Genomic DNA, 18960 nt, shown 5'->3' on the forward strand with positions numbered 1-18960 from the left:
AATATTCTCAAATTAGGCTCTAGCTAGTAATTATGTTCCTGATGCAAACAGGAAGTAAAAAAGAATCCACGCTTGATTAACTTGGGCTCAAGAGGACTACTTAGGACCAAAATTTGTTTTTTGCTTTGTTTTTCTTTATTGATTTCTTTCTTTCTGCTCAGCGGAGTCAGCAGATAAATGACACAGAAAGTTGAGAGACTGGAGGGCAGGGTCTTGAAGAATGTAGGATTTCCTAAACTTCCAGATCTTTTTTATTTTTAAAATTCTGTGATTTTTGCTATTTATATAGGGGTTCATTTTTTTCATTATTTCTAATAGTGATCATAATAGTGAGACTAACAAAACTTAGCACCTGTGGAACATTTTTCGTCGTAAAAATTTACATCATTCTGACAACTGTTAATATTTTAAAAAGCCAGTAAGAGCTCATCTGATGCTCAGAGGATTTTTAGGTTGATGAGATTGTTCTGTACATAATGGTGGCTACATGTCACTATATGTGTGTCAAAACCCATGGAACTGTACAACATAAAGAGTGACCCTTAATCTAGGGACTATAGTTCATAATGTGAGAGATCAAGATTTGGCCACCCTGAAATCTATCTCTTTACCTTGGTTGTTTTCTCTGAAGACATTTGACCTCCCCCACTAACTGCCTAAAGAATTTGACGTAGTAACTCCTTCCTGGAACAGATCTTCTGTCTGATGGCTGTAATATAATGTAAAATAGATGTTACAATAGAAAAGGCGCCAACAAGCCCATCTTATCAAAAGTTCTGTCTCCGGCCACACTCTTTGGATGGCCCTGCAAGGAGTTGCCAGACAGACATTTACATTTATAGGGGAAATCTCCATTTGTAAAGGTATCTCCCTCTCTGTATTTGGGAAGAGGGGGGATGACCTCATTCCTAGAAACTTATCAATGTGAAAAGTGAGGCCTTAAATCTGCATAACAGCCTTACTCTTGTTTACTGTGCTTTAGTGGTAATCTCCTGTAACTGACTCCCCCCACCCCCAACATCCTCCTTTGTCATTAGCTCAACATGGTATTTAAGACGAGAATTTCTGCTATTGTGTTGAGAAACGCAGTGTCCCTGCTTTCTCCCATGTATACATGTTATTAAACTTGGTATTATTTTCTCCTGCTAACCTGTCTTGTTGAGTATTTGGGCAGCCATAACATCCTTAAGGAAAAGGGCAGAGGGGGATTCTCCCTCTCTCCCCACACCTGCAATACCTGCACATTTGGGTGAATTCCTCTCTTCCGAGATTCCCCCAAAATATTTCGAGTTTCCTTGTACCTGCTACATAAGTGACATTCTTTACTTATCCAGTAAATGCTGCTTGGAACATTGAACATAAGGTACCAGGCCAATATTTCCACATGGCTTTATTCCATAAAGTCCAATCTTCATTCCTCTAATCTGTATGGCTATATCGCAAATATGATGTTTCAGTCACAACCTTGGTAATATAACCAGTGTTTCCAATTGTGTCCTGTTATGAGGAGAACAGATTCTTATTGAACTTATGCAAATAACTATATTGCCATGAAAACAACAATACTTACTTACTAAGAGTTTTTAAATTCTGGAGGGATCAGGTAGAGAGAAAAAGAGAAATATTTTAATATTGCTTACAAAAGTATCATTTAGCAAATTGCTATAAGTCATAGCTAGCTCAGGAGAAAAGAGAAAAAGTTTTCCTTAAATCTGAAAAAACAAAACATTAAAAATTCCACAATACTTCAAATAAAAAATCATAAAAATTATAATCATCCTTATCAGTTCATTCAGTCTTGTGTAATCCATTTTTGATCCCAATCTTTTTGTTAGTGGCTTCATGAAGTCATCAGTTTCTCCATCAGATTTCTGTAATTTCTTACCCAGTTCAGTTTTATGATCAGCAAGTTTATCAGAAGCCTGTACTCCAGTGTAACTGTCACAGTCCTTTCCATGAATTTTTCTGAAGTTGAAACATTTTGCAAAAGCATTAGAGCAAAGAAATAAGTCTGCAAACAAGACCTCAAAATGGCAATTGACAAAGAAATTTGGTTAATTTTGTGACATACGACACTTTAAAATAATAATAACCAGAGTTATGACTGATAACCAGGACAGATCAGAATTTCAGTAATGTTATACAATTTTAAAATGCCTATATCAATAACATTTGCCCACAAACTACCACCTAAGCAGGTTTATCATCACTTGTCTGACAATGCTTCCCATGTAGTTTAACATACTGAGTAAGCCTAATAAGTTTAGTATCTTCCTCCTTATAGGAAGAGAGCAAATATCTCCAAAATAGGATGAGAAGAAGACAACATCAGTTGTAGACAGCTGTCCCAAGACTCCAGACCAGGACTGTATTCCCAACTTTACATCAACTAATTTAAACCTTTGTTTAAACTGTATACCTATTTTATAATTGTTACATTTAAGATTTTCAGAATACTATCATACTTAAGGAAAGTGATTGATTTGGAACAGACTGGTCTTAAAGTCCAGGCATTTATCGGGTGGCTCCTAATATAACTTAATGGTTGTATAGAACAAATCTCTGGCCTTGACTACTGGCCTGATGGCTAAAACACTGCACCCGATCTTCCCGTAAATGCAGCGAAGGATTCACAGTGACAATTGCTGCCAACCTGCCACTGCTTAAGGCCAGACGGGCTCATTCAGTGTTCCCCTGGTATGACCAACGAGCAGCTAGCTATATTTGTTCCTTTTTTAGGGCTAAAGGATGTCACATCACATACAGAAGCCCTTAATGACAGTCAAGCAGGAATTGCCTTATTAAATACTAAAATGTCTTTAATAAAAAGACTGTCCTTCAAAATAGAATGGCCTTAGATATTTTAACTACATCCCAAGGTGGTACATGTACAATCATTCAAACTGAATGCTGTGTTTTTATACCTGACGAGTCTTCTAATGTGTCGTCTCTGCTAAAGCCCATGAAAAAGCAGGTGAATGCCTGAAGCGAGCCTGCACCCGGTCTTGAGTTGTTCGGTTGGCTCCCTTCTGGTATTGGCTCCCTTTTTCCATCTGGATTGCAATTCCTATTTCTATTACTTCTTGGAAATCTTGTACTAGCCATAATATTTAAACTAATTGCTGTTTTCTTTACTCAGTGCTGTGAGACTGTCATGTAAGCTGGAGTAATGAAAGCTGAGGTGGTCGATTGAGCTTATAACCTTGGACAAACTTCCTTTTTTGATAAGGACTCATTTTACACTAATCTTTTCAAAGATGTTAAATTATTATCATTGTTACTGTACTTGTTCTATAATTGTGAATAGCGTAAATACAAGGATTCATAAAAAGCACATATACAATATTTGTGCAACAACCTAAAATTAATCCAAAACCCATGAAATGCTTCCTCTATTAATATATATATATCCCTCTTTGCTTGTCCACAATATCCAATTAATTCCCCCCAAGGTGGACAATTGGGCAGATAAATGAGATAAAAGCCTGGCACGGAGGGACATGAGGGACCCAGGGCAGGCAGCAACCACTCTGGGGCCGAGGGACAATATTTTGATCATCAATGCTTTCTATCAAAAGATTATAGATCAAAAGGGAGAAAATGATAAATAAATGGCAAGCAATAGGATATATTGGAACATATGAGGAAGCCGTTTGGGGTAAAACAAATTTGGCCTGGGTTTGTTTTTCCAGAAGGGCCTGTCGCCTGCATCGTGTATCTGCTTTGCCATGTCCCAAAGAGAATAAATGTCCTTAAGATAAGGATGCAACTTCCCCCTCCTTGGCATTTCCTTAAGGATAAGCATTTCTCCCTAGGCTGGGATTTGACTGCTGCACTGATCCTGTGACCACCCAGCTGGAGACAACAGACCTGACACCAGCCACGCCCTCCCCACTGTGTCCATCAATAGCTATTCTGGCAGAGCAACCTGGCAGGGCGATCTTGTGGCTATTTTGAAAGGGACATTGCAATCTGATGTGATACATGCTCTTTGATGGTATATAACCACTCTGTACACTCCACTTCTTTGGTGTCCTTACTTCTTTAGGGAAAGAAGGCCCTGAGCCATGGTCCTCAAAAGTTGGCTCATAATAAACTCACCCCAATTTTGATTTATAGATTGATTATAGATTATTTACGTCGACATGTTTTACAAGTGATATCTTGAAAGGAAAAACAATGAAGCAGCAGCCCTGCATTACACATGAAAGTTGTGCTCCCCCTGGAGGGAAAATGAGGATACAACATTGGTCGAGTACTTGATTTTATAATCCACTGGGGCCTTTCAAAAATATAACTATTATTGTAAGAGTAAAGATATCCTTGAGAATATTGCCACACAACGGGTTTTCCCAGCTTCTTTTTGTCAGAGATGAGACCGACATCAGCCTGGGGCACTTGAAGAGGCATGGTGGACCCAGCTGAGGGTTATTTAATTACTGTGAGATGATTAGCCAATAGCAAATAAGATGCAGAATGATTAAAAAGAAGTAAAGGGACATAAAGTTGGAAATAATTAGGAAAAATAGTGCCTTCAAAATATCCTCTCATTATTTTTATAGCATTTTTTTTGAGGCATAACTAGGATAGTATGTTAGATTTTTCTAAATCCTTATCTCCAGGGCGTATATTACTGAGTTCTTCATTAAATATGATAATGCCAAAGAAGACCTGGACAAAAGTATTCTGTACTATCAACAAGGACAAAACATGTACGACGTTGCTCTATATATTAAGATTCCAGCTGTAATAGTTAAGATATATATTCATGTGTGTAAAATTATAATGATTTTCTATTTTTCTCAGGCCATGAACCATGGTAAAATATATGGTAATAAGCAGAAAACCTGATGAACTAGCTGATTTAAAACACCTGATGTTACAGCTTGGCCAATCAAGATTGAAATAGATCAATTTAAATATCACACCTTCTGCTTTCCTTGTAGCCAGTGAAGTGTCTGGAAGACCGAAAACACATAAAATTAATTGAGAGTTAAGAGTATTTGGAAGCAGTTGAGGTTAAGCCCTCAACAATGGTGGCCCTTACTTCTGGAGCCATTGACTCTTTGTCATAAGTTTATTGTATAGACGAGTTCTCTCCTTGAATGATTTGTGTATGTTTCATAGAAGAGAGACAGGGCAGGAGAATTAACTATCACTCTACACCAGTTCCTTTACTATATTACCTCATGCAATTCTTACAGTAATCCTTTAAAGTAACTATTATAATTCATATTTAACTGATAAACAAAACCACGTTTAGGGGCCTGCCCTGTGGCGAAAGTGGTTAAGCACACGCACTCCGCTGCGCCAGCCTGGGGTTCACCGGTTCTGATCCTGGGCGCGCGCCAATGCACTGCTTGGCAAGACATGCTGTGGTGGCGTCCCGTATAAAGTGGAGGAAGATGGGCACGGATGTTAGCCCAGGGTCAGTCTTTCTCAGCAAAAAAAGATGAGGATTGGCAGAAGTTAGCACAGGGCTGATCTTCCTCACAAAAAAAAAATAAAAAAGACCATGTTTACAAAATTGATCAAGGGTAAGAGGGAAGATCTGAACATCAGTATGTTGGGTTTTATGCCCCCTATTCTCTCCACTGTGATAAAAACAGTGCTTCAACATGGGTACTCACCATCTGGCTATTTAATACCAGCTCCTGCCAACATCATTGGATGAGATGAGATGAGAAGTTTACTTCCAAAGTTATTCTATTATATTTAAACTGTACTATTTATGAGTCAAATGTCAAGTCATATTTTAGAGGCATAGAGAACAACTGATTACTTCACCTACACATTTTTCAGTTTTATTATAACTTTGTTGTGCCACATTGTGTCAACTTTGTGTCAACTTTACCAACTTTAGTGCTTCACTGTTCTTTTTTAAAACACAATTTCATTTTCCATGTAAAGCACCTTGCTGTTTTCTTCTTAGTCACTAGATGGCAGTTCTGTATGTCTGTAAATTACCACTGCAGCAGGAAACGAGAGGTCTTAAGCCAGTTTGCTCTGTACAAATGATGGACATAGGAGGATTTCTGGTCCATCAAGGCGGCCTGTGTTATTCCGTGGCCGTAACGGGGATGTCCAGGACTGCTCAGTCAGGGGCACGAAGCAGAGTGAGAAAGCATCCTCTAAGTTCTTCTTCAGATGTGAGTTCAGGCACTTACCCTCTCGCCTGAGCACACTGGAGTTTATTGAATGCGTTCTGACTCTTACTCTCTCCCTGTAGTTAATAAGTCTGGGAGATCCATACCCCTAGAAAAAACACACGACTCATAAAGCCTTTTCTCAACTAAATGGTGTTGAGGGCTATGGTGCTGCCCGAGAGTCTGATGCTTAAAGCAAACGCAGCTGGTGCTCATGTGGAGGGAAAGAGCGTCAGCTACTCCTGGAGGGCTTTTATTGATGCTCCTATGGAATGAGCAAGTTTAAAATAAAACCACATTGCTTAAACCTCACTAACCGATTATTTTATTTTCAAGTAATATGCTGTGAAAATCTGCTATGTCTAAGAAACTATTTCATAAAACTGAAACAATTCTGTTTTTTATTCTCTGGTATTTGAAATACTATTAAAACTGTAACTCCTTTAACATTCTACAATATACAAACAGGCAAATATCAATTATATTCTCTAAAAATGTTTGCTCCCATGTTAAAGATTAATATATGATAGCAAAACTGGTTACCACCCAGTTTTTAACTAATTTTTTGCTTTTGAAATTACATATAAAATTTGTGTTGTGAAGTATTTTCCTAAAACTCAGCAACTTTCTGATATAAATAGACTAGTTGACAGGTAACTAGAATGAAATTTGATCTTTAAAACTCTAGCGTTGTGTAAGAATTGATAATATCAGGCAGTTGAAAGTTGGGTCTCTCCACATTATGATATTTATTAATTGTGAATAGCCACATCTATTACAAAGAGCTGAATAATAAAAAGAAATTAAACAATATCAGCCTTCTCTTACCCCACATGCAGAGTTTATATGCAAATAAACTCTCAAAGGTCAGGAAAATGCTTATGATTTCAGCTAACTGGTAAAATACTATCTCATTCCAGTTTTAACCTCATTTGAAATTGACTTAAAACTCTTATCTTAGGATCCTGCTCTGATCAGTGCGCCCTGGTCCCCTCAATGTCTCATTTGATTGCAAACCTATCTGAGGAATTGAATATTCTTTTCCATTTGTTCTCTTTAAGGTATCTGTGATAGTGCTTTTTATACAATGACCACTCGGTACAATTTATTATTAGTTTCAGAAACATCTTGGGCCGGCCTTGTGGCTTAGTGGTTAAGTGTGCGCGTTGCGCTACTGGCAGCCTGAGTTCTGATCTCGGGCGCGCACTGACGTACCGCTTCTCTGGCCATGCTGAGGCTGCGTCCCACATACAGCACCTAGAAGGATGTGCAACTATGACTTACAACTATCTACTGGGGCTTTGGGGGGAAAAAAAGGAGGAGGATTGGCAATAGATGTTAGCTCAGATCTGGTCTTCCTCAGCAAAAAAAAAGAGGAGGATTAGCATGGATGTTAGCTCAGGGCTGATCTTCCTCACAAAAAAAGAGAAATATCTTTATTTAGGAACAAATCAAGGAAACAGATGTGAGGAATGTGGGGTAGCCTAGTTGAAGGTGCTTGAGGGATTCTTCACGTGAGTCTCAGCATAGAAAAATTTAAAGAGTAAAGCAGCATTGGTCAGATCAAAAGTGTGGGGTGAACACAATTCTGAAGGGATAATTATGGAAACGTAAAAACAAGAAGCCACTTGAATTGCATTGGAAGGTATTAGACACATCAAAGGGCTGGGAGAAAACCTTGTTTAATGTAAGTTCTTTCTAAACTCTAAGGCAAAAAGTAATATGAATTTACATGGTAATTATAAACCACAAAACAACAATTCACAAGACAAGTAAACAACTAAAGTAGAAACCAGAATAAGAAAAATAGAGGTTAAAGGAGAGATGGAGAGAGATGGTTGGGGTCAGAAAACATGGCTTAGTCATCCTTGAAGTCTCCCTCAGAGTCTGATCATTCTTAGTGCTCAGTAAACACTTTGAGCCCATGAGCCTGGGGAGGGGCAAAGTGAGAGGGGGTTGGGAAGGGAGACAATGCGAGGATACCCTTGTGGAGGCACTGACATTGAAAATCAGTGACATTTTGCCAAGATGTTTACCATAATATATTAAGGATTATTCTGGAAAGTTAAGGATTTTTCTGGAATGTACATTTTCATTTTATGGAAATTCCAACTAGCCCAGGGAAAGATTGAGACATTTCAGCTTTAGAAATAAAGAGAGAGGCCAGCCCTGTGGCACAGTGGTTAAGTGCCCGTGCTCCACTGTGACAGCCCCAGTTCACAGGTTCGGATCCTGGTGCGCATCGACATACCGCTTGTCAAACCATGCTGTGGTAACATCCCATATAAATTAGAGGGAGGTGGGCACAGATGTTAATCCAGGGCCAATCTCCCTCAGCAAAAAGAGGAATGTTGGCATCAGAAATTAGCTCAGGGCTGATCTTCCTCACAAAAAAAGAAAGAAAAGGAAATAATGAGAAAATTTTCTGTCAGTTTTAAGAACGAAAACCAGTTAGCATCTGGAAAACAGTTGCAATTTGAGATAAGAATGTGGAGAAAGAATTAGATGTCACAGTTGTTTTTGCTTTTCTCTAGGGCAGTAAGGCTTGCAGGGGGAATGAAATTCCATCTTGGCTCTATTGAGTTTGAGAAGGTGTAAAATTCATTTGTTCTGGGCAACACTGTTGACCTGCGGAGAAAGACAAATGGTTCAAGGAGCTAATCTAAAGGCATAACCTATAAGTGCAAGGTATTTGTGGTAGGTATTGAAGGAAATACAAAGAATTATAAGGTTCCAAGCTCCTCCACATACATGACATGGCTTGCAAGATGTCACTTGATTCTGCCAAGGTATTTAGTGTATGTTGTATTAGAGAACCTAAAAAAAATGGGAATGTTATGGAGAAATTGTAATCAAGGACAGCTTCTTAGGAGAGGTGGACTACATCAAGTCCTCAAAGGGACCACTTTTGGGCAGGTGGAGGGAAGAAAATGTGAGGATTTCAGATGGGGGAAGAGAGGAAAGGTACAGACGTAGAAAGGAACATGGCGTTTGGGCATGGGGGTGGAGAGGCCATGACAGGCACAGTCTTCCCGTGACTGAGAGGCAGCTCAGCTTCCTCCTCCAGGAGCCAAGCACTGCTTCCCACCTCCTGGCCTCCTCCACCTGCAGACCCCCCGCCTGAGCCAAGGCCTATCTTATCTGGATCACTGCCTAATCTCCCAACAGGTCCCTTTACTTCCAGTCTTAATTTCTTCTAATCTTTCCTCCACAATGCCTCCAGAGTTACCTTCTAGAATCTAAATTTGTTTAAATGTGACATCTGCTTATACTATTTCAATGACTGCTCAGAGCATTGGAGAGAACATTCAGACTCCTGAGCTGCACATGCAGGCTTTCCCTTGCTGTCCCCATCTTTAGCCTCATCACCCACTGTTTGCTACATGTTCGCTTTGTTCCAGCCTTAAAAATACCCCCATATTCTGAAAGCTTTAGCATCCTTTATATCTGCCTTTTTTATGTGTGTCTACTGCATTCCTACCCATTGTTTAATCAACTTAATTCCTATTTCTTAATCTAAACTCATGTCAAATGTTCCTTCCTCTTGGACACTTTTCCTGAGAGGTCTCCATCTAGAGACTCCTTTTGATGTCCCCACTCTGGGACCTTGTACTTATCTACTTTTACATAACTGTTGTTTTATTCATGTCTCATAGACAGTGAGCTCCTTCATGCTGAGACTATCCTTCTTCTTGATAAATAAATGGCAAGCAGTGGGATACATTGGAGCATATGAGGAAGCCATTTGGTGTAAACCTAATTGGGCCTGACCTAGTTTTTTATAATTTTTTTCCAAAAGGGGCCTGTAGACTCTGTTCATCCATTGTACATCCACTTTAAGCAATTAACATGTCCCAAAGACAAGAACAATGCCCTTAAGATGTAAATGCAACTTCCCCCACATTGGCATTTCCTTGAGGATAAGCATTTTTCCCTAGGCTAGGATTTGATTGCTGTGCTCATCCTGTGACCACCCAACTCGAGACAACAGCCACGCCCATGGAGACAGCAGACCTGATACCCACTGTGTCCGTCAATCGAGGTGCTGACAGGTCAATGTCGTGGCTATTGTAAAAGGGACGTTGCAATCACATGTGATACATGCTCTTTGATAGTATATAACCACTGTGTACACCCCACATCTTCGGAGTGCTCCATTTCTTCATCAAAGGACTCTCCTGGGCTATATGGTCTTCAAAGGTTGGCTTGTAAGAAACTCACCCCAATTTTGAGTTATAGATTGGTTATGGGTTATTTGCATCGACATTTCTTGGTGTAATTGCGGCAGGATTTCAGAGAAACCCACCGGATACCACCTGGATTCTACACTGAACCGACAGTTGGTACCGCAGGGGCACTTTGAGCCCCACCCGGATCACTGCATTCTTCAGGTGACCCTGGTGAGTTCTCCTGAATCCTGGACCTCTTTATTTTAAGTTGATGGTCCAAGAGTTTATTTGAGCTGTTTTAAGATATTAAGACTAGAGGCTTTGAGGGGTACCAGTACATTTCCTAGGTGGAGAAAAACCTAGGGGGAATTTTCCAGGCCAAGAAACCTTAGGGGAAGCTTGGAGTAAACTGGGTTGGTTGTCCTTTTAATTTGGCTTTAAAATTGGAAAGAATTATGTTTATAAGGTCTGAATAAAACTGCTTGATAGAGAAATGAGAGTCTGAACTTGTTCAGCTATGAAGAAAAGAGACATGGCTCCTCCCGGCTGAAAAGGCGTTTTACACGTGACTGAAAAACCTCAGTAGGCGTGTCAGAGGTGAACCTCACGATGTGTAGCCGTCCTATAAGGCATTCCATTATCATTCACGTTAATTAATTATAGCTTCGTCCGGGGATGCGCACATGAGGGTTGGTCACCCGCGCTCCGAACCGCCACAGTGGTCCTAGACTGCCAGGGGGAGAAACCTAGACAAATAAGACAGTGATTACGACATTCCTTTAGGGAATAACACTCAAAGCAGCACACTTGTGACCCACTACACAGTTCGAGAAGTTGTTCAGACTTTAGAAAAAACAAACGAACAAACAGAACTAAAAATGGGAAACTGTGCTTCAAAAGCCTGCTGGCTTCCAGATGGACAACCCCCGACGGGGACTCCCGCTGGTTTCACGTATACTGCAGACGGAAACAATGCTTGCAAGTATTTAACTAAATGGGAAAGTTTAACTAAGGATGACTTAGGTCGTAAATGGCCAAAATGGTGAACGTTTGACCTCTGAAAACTACTGTATTTGCGCGCCCATGTTGAAAAAGCCGGCAATAAAACCAAAACAAAAGAAGGGGAAGATTATTACGATTGGCATTTAGAGGCTTCAAAGTGTAATAATGATAAAATGACCTCTTTACAGGAGACTAACCGTAAACTGACTGAGACCATTTCTGAATTAAAGAGAGATAAGAAGTCAGAAGCTGTCCACCCCCCTCACCTCCTCTACCTCCTCCACCACCGCCGCTTTCAGCACCTCAGAGCTCATCTCCTTCTCCCTCAGCACCCGTGTATCCTTTCCTTTCTGAGCTTCCGTACCCTGACCTATCCACTTCACCTCCTCCTCCCTCACCTCCTCCTCCTCCCTCACCTCCTCCTCCTCCCTCACCTCCTCCTCCTCCCTCACCTCCTCCTCCTCCCTCACCTCCTCCTCCTCTCTGTCCTCCTCCTCCTTCACCTCCTCCCTCACCTCCTCCTCCTCTCTCACCTCCTCCTCCCTCACCTCCTCCTCCTCCCACACCTCCTCCTCCTTCCTCTCCTCCTCCTCCCTCACCTGCTCCTCCTAATTCACCTCTTCCTCCTCTTTCACCTCCTTCTCCTCCTCCCTCTCCTCCTCCCTCTCCTCCTCCTCCTACCTCTCCTCCTCCTCCCTTACCTCCTCCTTCTCCTTCACCTCCTCCTGCCTCAACTCCTCGTCCTCCTCCTTCACCTCCTCCTCCTCCTCCTTCACCTCCTCCTCCTCCCTCACCTCCTCCTCCTTCACCTCCTCCTCCTCCCTCACCTCCTCCTCCTTCCTCACCTCCTCCTCCTCCCTCACCTCCTCCTCCTCCCTCACCTCCTCCTCCTCTCTCTCCTCCCACACCTCCTCCTCCTTCCTCTCCTCCTCCTCCCTCACCTACTCCTCCTCCTTCACCTTCTCCTCCTCCTTCACCTCCTCCTCCTCCCTCAACTCCTCTTCCTCCCTCTACTCCTCCCTCTCCTCCTCCTCCTCCTTCACCTTCCCCTCCTCCTCCACCCCTAGAGAAAACAAGAAGTAACTCTCAGGGAGCAGATACTGAAAGTCCTAAAGTTATAGTGGCTGCCTTTAAGGAGAAAACTGTTACTGGGTGAGGTGAGCCTGCTCTTGTGTATACTCCTTGGACTAGAACTGAATTTAAGAATTTGACGAAGGACTTCCCAGGCCCTTTGCAAGATCCTTTAGAGTTTGCTCAAGAATTTGATTTTATTGTTAGAACATATGCACAGGATATTCAGATTTATATCAGCATGTGCATTTGCTGGTGTCTGAGAACAAAGCAAATGAATGGATAAAAGAGGCAGATTGGAGAGACCCCCTGGAGGATTTCCATAAGCATGAGCCTCACCACCTTAAGGAGTGTAGGAATATTGCTCGAAACTTACACAAAGCCATTCCAGTAGTTTTTCCCAGGAGGATAGATTGGGCTAAAGTCCATCAATGTAAGCATAGATCCGAGGACTCTATCTTTGATTATTTCGAAAGGCTTGAGAAAGCCTTCAAACAGCACTCTGGGGCGGCTCCTGAATGTTCTGAGAATCATTAAAATGATTCAATTTTCAATTCAATTTCCTTGGAAGGATTAGATGAGGAATTAGCAAAATTAGTTAAGAGACATGAACTGGATTGGACTTTAATGCACACTAGTGCTCTTGTCACTATTACAGATAAACTATCTAAAACCCTCCAGAGGGCCGGCCCCGTGGCTTAGAGGTTAAGGGCACGCGCTCCGCTGCTGGCAGCCCGGGTTCGGATCCCAGGCGCGCACCACTTCTCCGGAACATGCTGGAGATGCATCCCACATACAGCAACTGGAAGGATGTGCAGCTATGACATAAACTATCTACTGGGGCTTTGGAGGGAAAAAATAAATAAATAAAATCTTTAAAACCCTCCAGCAAAAAAAAAAGGCCACTGAGGTTATGAGTATACAGCTACAACAGCTTAGTGGCCCAACAAACGCCATCCTTTTAAAATCTGACCAGAAACGAAATCACCGTGTTTGTTACTATTGCAAAAATCCCGGTCATTTCAAACAAGACTGCCATAAACTCAAATGGGATTTAGGGGGTGACAACAAAACACAGGAATAGGGCTGCTCCAAGGATTACGAGAGGGCATTTCCCCTCCTCCTCACAAATGCCTTAGGGGAAATTAGATAAATAATGGAGGAGAAACTTTAAAGGTCCTTGTAGATACCGGGGCTACCTTATCTGTCCTCAACCCTACCCTTATTCATTGCCCTCTCCCTCGGAGTAAACGGGCCGTTGAAATGGTAGAGGTTTCGAATTTTCCAATGTAGGTTTTTAAATCAGAACCAATAATTTTTCAATTAAGAACCATCACAGTAAAAATGTGTTTCTCCTGGTTAAATGTGCTCCAATTCATTTGATTGGACGAGATCTTCTAGAACCATACAACGTCCATATTGCCTTTTCACGAAAGGGCAAAATGATTCTAGATTCAGAAAATCGGGATGCTGACCAGACTGTAATTGCTGAAAGGTTGATGATTGTGAAATCAATGACTCAAATAAAAGAGAAAATTGATGACCTGTTATTACAAGTGCCTAGAGAATTATGGTCATCATCCTCTTCAGATATTGGGAAAATTAAATCAGCCACTCCTATTAAGGTGACTGTTGACAACCCTAAGCCTCTATCTAATATTCGGCAATATCCACTTAGACCAGAGGCATTAAATGGGATAAACCCTATCATTCAGGATTTCTTGAAAAGAGACATATAATTCCTTGTACTAGTCCCTGTAATACACCTATCTTGCCTGTAAAAAGCCAAATGGGAAAGGCTGGAGATTTGTTCAAGATCCCAGAGCTATAAATAACATCGTGATTCCCCGACATCCTGTGGTTCCTAACCCACACACTTTGCTCTAGGCCATTCCAACTAACAGCTGCTATTTCTCAGTCACTGATTTATGCAGTGCCTTCTTCAACATTCCCGTAGAAAATAATAGTCAATATCTTTTTGCCTTCACGTGGGAAGATCGTCAGGATACCTAGACAGTTATGCCACAGGGCTATACTGAGATGCCCACTTATTTTTCCCGGATACGCCAGGCTGATTTAGTGAATATAGAATTCCCTAATGACTCCACTTTAATTCAATATGTGGATGATTTCTCTTGTGTTCAAACACTAAGTTGGATTCTGAGAAGGACACAATTTATCTGCTGCAACAGCTAGCATCTAAGGGGCATAAAGTGTCCAAGGACAAATTGCATTTTTGCCTGCCTGTTGTAAAATATCTAGGACACTTGATATCTAAGGATGGACTGTTGATTGATTTTGAAAGGATTAAAGGAATCCTGGCTTTTTCTCTCCCTAAGACAAAGAAACAGTTGAGGATTCCTAGGACTAACTGGATATTGCAGGAACTGGGTACCTAACTTTTCAATTATTGCCCAGCCCTTATATACATTACTAAAGTCTGACCAGCCTGATGTAATTGAATGGACACCAGAAGGAGAGAAGGCAGTAACTACCTTTAAGTCTGTTTTGGCCCAAGCACCAGCCTTAGGACATCCTAATTACAGCTTGCCATTTTTCCTCTTCGTACATGAAGATAAAGGAAATGTTTTAGGTATCTTAACTCAAAAACACGGAGGTCGACGTCTACCTATAGGGTATTATAGTCAGCAGTTAGACTCAGTGGCAAAAGGGCTTCCGCCTTGTATGAGAGCCATTTCAGCAGCAGCGCTCTTATGCAAGACCACTGAAGAAATAGTGATGGGGTCTCCTTTGACTATCTATGTTCCTCACTCAGTCTAATCTCTCCTAAAATCTCATCACACTCAGCATTACTCTGTCAGCTGACTAGCCTCCTATGAAGCTCTGTTGCTCTCTGCTCCTAATATTACCTTAGCCCGGTGTAATAATCTTAACCCTGCAACTTTACTTCCAGCATCACAAGAAGAAGATGCCCACTACTACATTTATTAACTAATTACCTACTTACTCCTAGGAATGATTTGCAAGAAACTCCCATTGATAATGCTGATCTAATTTGGTTTACAGATGGATCTTACTCAAAGGATGAACAAGGGTGTTATCGGGCTGGATATGCAGTAACGTCCTCAGTAGACGTAATTTACCAGAGATAAAGTCAGCACAGCAAGGCGAGTCAATTGCTTTAACTCGAGCTTGTCAATTGGCCAGAGATCAGGTAGCAAATATCGACACTGACAGCCGTTATGCTTTCGGAGTAGCACATGACTTTGGAATGCTGTGGAAACAACGAGGGTTTTTAACCTCTTCAGATCAGCCTATAAAGACGGAGAAACAGGTTGCAGAATTATTACATTCTATACAGCTGCCGAGACAACTAGCGATTATTAAAATACTAGGGCATTCCAAATCTGATACTTTGGAAGCTAAAGGAAACCGGCTTGCTGATGCAGCTGCTAAACAAGCAGCCTTGAAGGCTTGCCCTACCCAGCCTCGAGAATGCCTGCTGCTTCCTAGTAACTCTGCTAACCCAGGAAAAGACTTCCTTCTACAGGCCCAAGAAGTGGCCACGGAAGAAGAAAAACAGATATGGCAGTCAAAAGGGGGAATTTTAGACCCCCCTCACAGATGTGGTTTGGGCCCAATAGGAAACCCATAGTACCTGTTGGAGCACAATTGCCCCTGCTCCAACATATACACCAACTAACCCACTGGGCACCTGAAAAGATGATTTTATGGGGAAAACAATACTTTTGGAAACTTTCTCCCACAGTGGCCCATACAACTTATATTCGTTGTGTTATATGCCCAAAGCAGAATCCAGGGAAACCACTTCATGGGTCACAAGGTCACTTTCCCCTTCCTAAGGGACCCTTTGAGGTATGGCAATTGGACTTTGTCTAAATGCCACCACCTCAAGGATATAAATACATCTTGGTAATGATCTGTATGTTCTCACATTGGGTTGAGGCCCTTCCTTGCAGAAGAGCAACGGCTCTAACAGTAGGTAAATTACTATTAGAGAGAATAATTCCTGCTTGAGGAATTCCTACCGAGTTACATAGTGACAAGGGAACTCATTTCACCGGACAAATAATTAAATCTATTTGTAATATTTGGCCAATAATGCAGCATTTCCACTGTGTTTACCATCCCCAATCCTCAGGATTGGTGGAAAGAACTAATAGCAGGATCAAACTTCAATTGGCAAAGCTTTCAGAAGCATTTAATCTCTCATGGTCAAAAGGTCTTCCGTTAGTTCTCCTCAGTCTTAGATCTACATCATTTGTTAAATATCGACTGTCTCCTTTCGAAATAATAACTGGACGACCTATGCAATTAGATGAAGAAATGTATGAACCAACTTTACTTAAAGGAGATATTTTACATTATTGTCAAGGTCTCATTGAGGGTCTTAAAAGAAATGAGAAACTGTAGCTAATTCTTTTCACAGTAAGCTCCCGGGAGACGAAGACCTTAAGGATCATGGATTACAACCTGGAGATTTTCTTTATTGGAAAAGACACCTGATAAAGGACTCTTTGCAGCCCCGTTGGAAAGGACCATGTCAGGTGCTTTTAACCAATCCATGTGCTGCAAAATTAAAAGGTGTAGACTCATGGATTCACATTTCTCATTTAACATAGTCTTCTCCACCTGAATGGACTTCAACTCCAGTCTCTGACACCCAACTTCGACTGACCAAGACGAATATCTCCAAACCATGATGAGAAGAAGATGACATCTGTTGAAGACAGCTGTCCCGAGACTCTGGACCAGGCCCGTATTCCTAACCTTATATCTCCTCATTTAAACCCTTGTAGTGTTTAAGCTTTATGTAATTGCTAAAATAATCAATTTCTAGATTGCCTTACCATTTTCCTACACCAATGCTTTACCCTTCAACTTTATAAGATAGATCAGAACCTAATTACAAAACCTTTTGTTGATTACAAAAAAAAAAAATGCCATTCAAGGTTTCCCTAATGCTTTGTTTTTCTAGTCTACATCTGAATGGACCTCTGATGGCAATGTTTTTCTGCAATGGGCACATTTCTTTGCTACTCACAAAAATCAGTCCAATTGTTGGCTATGTGGCCAACTTCCGCTTTCTAACACCTCTGGGTTGCCTTGGTGGGTCTTTCCCTTTCAAGGCACAGATTGGAAAGCTCTAAAGCAATTTATTGTGATAGAAAGATCTAGTTCTAATGTTCACAGTTCATCTGATATTACTAATTATGATCCTGAAACATGGTCAATAGCCCATACTATTAATAATACAGGACACGGTTATTCTTTTTCTGTTACTCAAACCATTCAATTATCCGAACAAATTGCAGATAAACAAAAGAAACCAGACATTACAGTAAAAACTATGGAAGGTTTCACACAAATTTGGATGGGTATGTTTGGCTTACTCCTAGCCATGGATCTTTAAACATACCAGCACCTTTATGTTGGGAACAGAGAAATCATTCCAAACAAAATCTACCAAATTACACTCTAAAGATGGGCTGGATATCCCCCGAGTAATGTCAGAATACTATTATACATAAAAAAAGTGATTGGTTTGGAACAGACTGGTCTCGAAGACCAGGCATCTATTGGATGGCTCCTAATGGAACTCAATGGTTATGTGGAACAAATCTCTAGCCTTGGCTGCCACCAGGATGGCTTGGGCGCTGCACTCTTGGCTTCTCTTGGATACAGGGAAAGATTCGACCAGAGCTAATATCTGTGGCCAATCTGCCTTTCCTTAAGGCCAGATGGGCTCGTTCAGTGTTCCACTGGTATGACCACCTAGCAGCTATATTTGCTCCTTCCTTGGGGCTGGAAGACGTCATATCACATATAGAGGCTCTGACAAAATTTACTCAACAAGTCCTTAACCATAGTCAGGCAAGAATAGCTTTCTTATATACTGAAATGTCTTTAATGAGAAAAGCCGTCCTTCAAAATAGAATGGCCTTAGATATTCTTACAGCAACCCAAGGTGGTACACGTGCGATCATTCAAACTGAATGCTGTATGTTTATACCTGACGAGTCTTCCAATGCGTCATCTCTACTAAAGCACATGAAAAAACAGGTGAATGCTTTAAGCGATCCTATACCCAGCCTTGATTTGTTTGGTTGGCTCCCTCCTGGTATTGGTTCCCTTTTTTGAACTGGATTGCAATTCCTATTTCTATTACTTCTTGGAATTCTTGTACTAATCATAATATTCAAACTGATTATTGTTTTCTTTACTTAGTGTTGTAAGACTGGCATGCAAACTAGAGTAATGGTGGCTCAGTGACTTGAGATGGCCAATCAATCTTATAACCCTGGACAAATTTCCTTTTCTGATAAGGACTATGCCTAAAAACTCATTTTAAACTAATCTTTTAAAAAAATGTTTAATTATTATCATTGTTACCGTACTTGTTATATAATTGTGCACAATGTAACATAAGGGGCTATATATATTTAAAAATATATTTTTTTAATATAAAATAAAAATAAATATAATGTAAAATATAAAAAAAGTGCACATACAATGTTTGTGCAACAACCTAAAATTAATCCAAAACCCATGAAATGCTTCCTCTGTTTATATATATAGATATATATATA

Source organism: Diceros bicornis, chromosome 21, assembly GCF_020826845.1.
Source record: "Diceros bicornis minor isolate mBicDic1 chromosome 21, mDicBic1.mat.cur, whole genome shotgun sequence".
Taxonomy (NCBI): domain Eukaryota; kingdom Metazoa; phylum Chordata; class Mammalia; order Perissodactyla; family Rhinocerotidae; genus Diceros; species Diceros bicornis.